Source organism: Lactuca serriola, chromosome 7 (genome assembly GCF_051521515.1).
Source record: "Lactuca serriola cultivar US96UC23 chromosome 7, Lser_US96UC23_V15, whole genome shotgun sequence".
Lineage (NCBI taxonomy): Eukaryota > Viridiplantae > Streptophyta > Magnoliopsida > Asterales > Asteraceae > Lactuca > Lactuca serriola.
The window spans coordinates 11,503,371-11,510,362 of NC_136414.1; positions in this window are offsets into that span (position 1 = coordinate 11,503,371).

Sequence of the window (6,992 nt, forward strand, 5' to 3'; positions counted from 1 at the left end):
TGGCATACATATAACAAAATGCACATAGTCTCATACATACACATAGCATACAAGACCCTCCGGTCTACTCATAAATACCACTCTAGGTAATGTATAGTGAGAAGACTCACCTCAGATGAAGAACAGCTCCTATAAACATTGTTGATACGCACTGACCTCTAACTCTGTGCCAAACCCACAATAATCTCAATTAAGAGCTAAGTCCAACCTCTCACTTATTGGGTCTAAAGATAGATGTGACATCCCCAATTTCACGGCCAAAAAAGGCCGATTTGTTTATGCTTTGTTATATAAATCAGAGTGATCGTTTAAAGAAAACGGTTGCGGAATTTGTTCCCAAAATAAAATATGATAACCATTTATCAAAACATTTCTCGAAAAGAATGTATTTTCATTAAATAATAAAAGCTCGGGATGTCATGTTCGTTACAGACCAAAAGCATAAACAATATAAAATAGACCTTACAATAGTTATTCAACTACTAATCTATAATCCAAAATCTCTCGTCAAGTCCTCCAACTTATACCCTTGTGCCATTACCTGTAATGAAAAGAAAACTGAGTGGGTCAGGCTTGGGAGCCTGGTGAGCATATAGGGTTTTCAACCCACAATAATATAATTATTATATGTAATCAGCAAACAATCAACCCAATTACCCATCCCCATTATCTTCTTAAGGTTTTACCCTAAGAACCAACTATCCTTCATTCATTTATTCATAAGGAATTTGGCATGAATTCCATTGCTGCCAAAGCTTATTTATCAAGTACTAAATCCATAGTTATCTGGCGCTAACTCCATAGTCACCAAAGTTCACTTAACAAGCACTAACTCCATAGTCGCCAAGGTCTACTCAACAAGCGCTAACTCCATAGTCGCCAAGGTTTACTCAACAAGCGCTAACTCCATAGTCGCCAAGGTTTACTCAAATAGGCACGAAGTCACATCGTTGCCAAGGTTTATACAATAGGCGCTAACTCCACAGTCACCACCATCTACCTATGTTCTACCCAACAATTTTGTAGATATAAATGCTTACACAGTTTAAATCATTTAACACCTGTATAAAACTCCAATTTCCATGCCCATCTCAAATAGACAAATAACATATAAACACATAATACGTATTTCATAGCAAATACTTCATATTTAGGTGTTAGAAGAAAGTAACTACACACCCACACATATAAACAACAATATACTTAATACACTCAAACCATACTTGTATTATTATCGTGTTTATGAAAGGTAGTATACACTCACTTGATCAGAAGATGATCGGACAACACTACGACTTGCAGAAGTAGTAATCCTCAGCAGATCTGGAAGATCTCCACAAAAATCGAACTTCTCGCGGGTAGAGCTTCGACTCGGGAACCGCACTTCTCGGGATCTTCGAGATCTCGGGACTTGCCTCGGGGCTCGAGAATAATACCGGGGCTTCGGGGTATTTCTGGCACGCAAAACGATGCAAAACGGGAGAGAGAAGAGAGAAAATTGGCAAAAGAGTCGACTGCCCTCGCATCCTATTTATAGGAGGCTGGAGCCTCGGAGTACGCGGGGCGTACGCGTCCGAATCCGTCACTGCATGCGTCATTCGAAGACACTTGCTGCGATGTCGACACCTTCGGAGTACGCGGGGCGTACCTCGGATTAGACCGGTGACTCGCCTTCGGATAATGCTTCCGAATTTTCAATTAAATTTAATTACAAAATATTTAATAAACTTCGGAAATTCATATATTCTTCATACGAACTCCGTTTTCGACGTTCTTTATATCCACAGAAAGGTGAGACTACGCTCTACAACTTTCGTTTAGACTCCGTCGGCTAATTTTGACTTTTATTTTTATTATTTATTTTTAATAGGTCGGGACAGAAAATTTTGTTATAAATTCATAACTTCTTCGTCCGACGTCCGTTCTTGCCTAACTTTTCGTCGTTTCGCTACTAACAATGAGATCTTCGATTCTCATTTAGATCGCTAAAGCTAAATATCACTCTAACGTGAATTCACTTTTTACGCCATTCAGCGTTGTGACGGTTCTGTCGCGAAACTTCAACAAGTCATAACTTCTTCGTTATAACTCGGATTTTGGCGTTCTTTATATGCACGGAAACCTTGTAACATATACTACAACTTAGTTAGGATTATTCATCCTAAATAATCTTCTATCAAAAAGTCATTTTTGACGCTTATTGTCTCTAAATTGACTAGCCCTGATCTACGGGCGTTACAATAGACCACCTACCAGCCCACTAATGCCCTAACCCACTGGGCCCACCAAGGCCCAATAATAAATGGGTCCACACACGGCCCAATTCCTAAACAAAAAGGCAAGCCCAACCCAAGGGCCCCAAAGCACATATATACACTTCTCTAGTCCAAGGCACTATTGCATGAAGCCCAAACTCCAGGCCCAACACTCAAGGCCCAAAACATAACTCAAAAGCCCAGAGAAGGAGTTACGCGGGGCGTACCTCCTTGGTACGCTCAGCGTACTCAAGCGTGCATGAAACTGATCGTGGACCTCAACCTACTACGCCGCGCGTTCTGAGACTTACGCCCAACGTAAGTCCCAAACTTATTATTCCTCTATTTTTGGTCTGAACAGGTTAAGTCAGGGGCTCATATCACAAATCTAGGCTCTCTACTGCCTCTTAAGTCATAAAGTCAAAACCTTTAAGCCTTTGCGTGGCTATAAAGGTCACCAACCACTTCCAACATATAACATCTTTCCCCATTAAGCCCTAATCTCATGCATGACTTAGCTTCAACGTCCAAGATTGCATTTTTATGAACCCACAACGCATAATACACTGAAATAAAGCAGATTATAGCTTATGGAGGCCATTTTCTCAAAAAGTCTCCATCTTGGGACCAAAAACCCTAAAAATTGGTCCAAGAAGCACACAACCATAATAACAAGGAAAGTTCTGAGCTTTTTACCTCCAAGTGAAGCTTCTCCCTCTGTAGAACTCAGATCCAAGCTTCCACTCCAACTTCTAGCCTTCACAAGAATCTCCTCTACTTCTTTACTAACACTAAAGGCACTTTTAGCTCCAAAAACACTCACACAAGCTTAGATCGAAGGTTGGCTCTCTTTTAGGGTTTCACTCACTCAAATGGTGGCTGAGGATAAGGCCATAGCCTTCTTTATATAGGGCTTAAGTCTAAATTAGGGTTTTGCATCTAGGCCGGTTACACCCAACGTAACTTTAGTACGCCCAACATACTTCATGGAGTTCGTGTTTATAATAAGCGAATGAGTATGCGCAGCGTACTCTTCAGTACGCCCAGCATACTCCTTTGCAACATTTTCCATTTAGGGGCTTCTCTTGACAATTTGGAGAAGAGGAAGGGTTAAACAAATATACCCAAATTCCCGGATGTTACAATAAAAATTCTACGTAGCAAGGAGATACCTTTGGTAAAGGTGCAGTGGCGACATCGGAAGGGATCCGAGTGGACTTGGGAGCCAGAGTCCGAAATGCAAGAACACTACCCAGATCTATTCGTTGCAGCAGACTTCGGGGACGAAGTCTAGGTCAAGTGGGGGAGAGTTGTAACATCCCAAATTTCGCAGGTATATTTCGAATCCCTCCTCTTTTATAAGTTGCCAATTGAAGTCCATGGAGTTGGTTGAGTTGAGCCATGAGAAGTTTGAGGACTAAAGTTGCCACTTTATGTCAGGAAGGAGTACGTTGAGCGTACATAAGGGTACGTTGAGTGTACTAGGTGTGCCCTAATACGCTGGGCGTACTCATGTCAGGTGAAAACCCTAATATTTAGGATTGGGGACTATATAAACAACCTTGTAGCTCATTCCTCTGATTATCCTCATCCTCCATATCCCATAAAAACATTCCAAACCCTAGTTTTGTGTGAGAAGTGTGAGTTGGTGTGCATTTTGAACCTTTAAAGGTGAAGTCATTGCACAAATGAGTTGGAGAAGGAGATCAAGGCTATAGATCTGAAGTTGTGTTGTGCCCTAAAAGCTCCAAAAGGTAAAAATCTTGGAACTTTATGCTTGTGTGTTATAGATCTAGTCATTTTAGTCTTATGGAAGCTTTCTTGTCCCAAAAGTCCCAAAATGGTGCATGTGATGACTTGGACGAAATGGGTTGTCCTTTCAGGCCTTAGAAGATGTCCTAAGTAATAAAAATGAGGTCCTAATAGTTAGATTTGTCTCATGCATGAAGTAGGAAGGTCTTAATGGATTAAGATCATGTATTAAGAACTTTCTAGACGCCCAAAGTGATAAAGTTCGAAACTTTATGGTTCAATGGCACATTTGGTCGATGGATCTGGAAGTTGGGCTAAAGTGCTTAAGCCATTAAGCACTTATAAGGATTTTGGTGAAACCCCGTGTATGCCCCGCATAATTCCTGTACGCCTAGCGTACGAGGTCAACCACCTCGATGGCGGTCAGTATAGGGCAGGCGTACGCCCATCGTACTGGAGGAGTACGCCCTGCGTACGTCCTCAGTTTGGACTTTTGACTTGTGGGCTTTGGGTTGGGTCACTGTTAGACTATTTGGACTTGGGCCTTGTTGGGCCCTGAATATTTGAAGTAGGCCCAGTGTTGATAAAGGGTCCTATGGTAAGGCCCAATTTGGAAGTTAGGCCCAATTAGGAAAATTGGACCATTATTAGGCTTATGCATATGGACTTGGGTTAGTGTATTGATATTGGGCCTTAGGTCCAAATTGGGAAATTGGACAATATGAACCCTTTGGCAATTTTAGAGATCCCACTTATTAATGTAGTGTTCGTCATTTTAGGCAGTCAGGGTGGTCGGTGAGATAGCAGCGGGAGACTCCCAGTTCAGTTTTACACTACTTGCGAGGTGAGTTATCCTCGCTATAGAACAAGGTCTAAGGCACCAAGGTCGGCCCTTTATGGATTGCATTCGGATTATTATGTGATATGCCCACTGATTTACATCTTGGTAGTTAGGATGCTATGTTAGTGACCTGTTAGGTCGGTGTCCTAGTTATAGGATCATTGCTATGTTTGTGATCTGTTAGATCGGTTTGACTGATATATGCATGCTATTATTTATATGTTATCTGTGACATCCCCATTTTCACGGCCAGAAAAGACCGATTTTTATTTATGCTTTGTTTGAAAATCAGAGTAACATTTTAAATAAAAGTGTTGCGGAATTTGTCCAAAACAAATATGATAAAGATTTATCAAAAGCATTTCCAAGGAAATGTATTTCATTAAAAGACTTGGGATGTCATGTTCGATACAGATCAAAAGCATAAACAGTACAATATAAGCCTTACTACATTATTTCGTATCTACAGGCCTATATCCGTAATCCCTCATCCAAAACATCACATCTATGCTCATGCGCCACTATCTGTAATACAAGAAACTGAGTGGGTCAGGTTGGGGAGCCTGGTGAGCACACAGGGGTTTCAACCCACAATAAATAAGTTTATTAATTTCATCAATCAACAATAACCCGATTACCTATTCCCGTTATCCTCACTTTACGTCCCTAAACACCTATCATAAGGGACCTAGCCTAAGGATCATCATCGGGATGGACACTACTGCTAAGGGGATTCCTCAACAATAATTTTCCTAAAGGCAACCATGTGGGGGATGGAGTACACCGGTGAACACATCGTTCACAACACCTACAGGTTGCGAGCCTGCTAGTGTTCCACTGGACTGTCTGGAAGAGTCCGTGGTCGTCATCCATACTCCGCTAGATGACAGAATCAACAACTTCAACATCGAGGCCTCTCATCATTTTATCACACATCACCTATTACATCTACCCATGTTTTACCCCAATATTTTCGTAGATATAAAATACATATACAGTTTAAATCATTGAAAACATGTATAACAATGTTCATCCAGCATAGATAGCAAGTATTCAGATAATATGCACACATAGCACGTAATTTATATAAAATACTTCATATCTATGTGTAAGCTGAAAGTAACTATGCACTTACCTGAAAGGTGGTGACTCAGCACTCGGACAGCGCTCCGATACTCTCAAAACAATTTTTCCTTCGATAAAACCTAGTATCAATACCACTAGGGTTTAGTCTAACGTCAACCGCGACAAATTAATAGTCTGAATATTATTATTATTATATAAGCGTTAATAACACTCAATATAACTTATAATAATAGCCCAAATAATTATTTTAAGGACCTAATAACATTCCTATAATTATTTGAAAGCTATATTAAAAATTGCGTAAGCATAGCTCACTTACAGCGGATTTTAATGAAAACCGGAACTTTATTTGGAGCAGCATTTCAAAACCGAAAGACTCTTTTTCTCGGGACTCCGGGAGCCTCGGGGCTTCCCTTGGGTGCTAGGGGATCACCTAGGCTTAGGGGAGGGTTAAAACCCCTAGAGAGAGAGAAATTTAGAGAGATAAAGAAATTGGTGTGAAAAATGAAGGCTGCCTCGGCCCCCTTATATAGCCTGCGAGGCCTCGGTACGCTGGGCGTACCTCGGACCTACGTTGGGCGTAAGGGTTCGGTCGTACTACACGCGTCGCTTCGCTGCTGGGTCATCGTGGCTCTGCTCGGAACCGCACAAGGGTCGGAACGCAGGGCGTATGCGAGGGCTACGTGGCATGATCCGAAGCGCGTTTCTTCATCAGTGATGGGCGGCCCAAATGCTGCCACGTCACCAACTCCTCACCAGGCTTCACAAATTCGACTAAAATCTTTAAAAATTCATAACTTTCCCATACGAACTCCATTTTTGACGTTCTTTATATCAACGCGAAGGCGGGAATGTACTTTACAACTTTCGTTTAGACTCCGTCGGCTAATTTTGACTCGATTTTAAATTTTTATATTATTAACAGGTCGGGACTGGATTGGTCCGTTAAATCCTCATAACTTCTTCATCCGACGTCCGTTTTCGCCCATCTTTTTCTCGTTACGCTACTCTTAACGAGATCTTTCATTCTCGTTTACGTCATGTCGGCTAAAAATCAC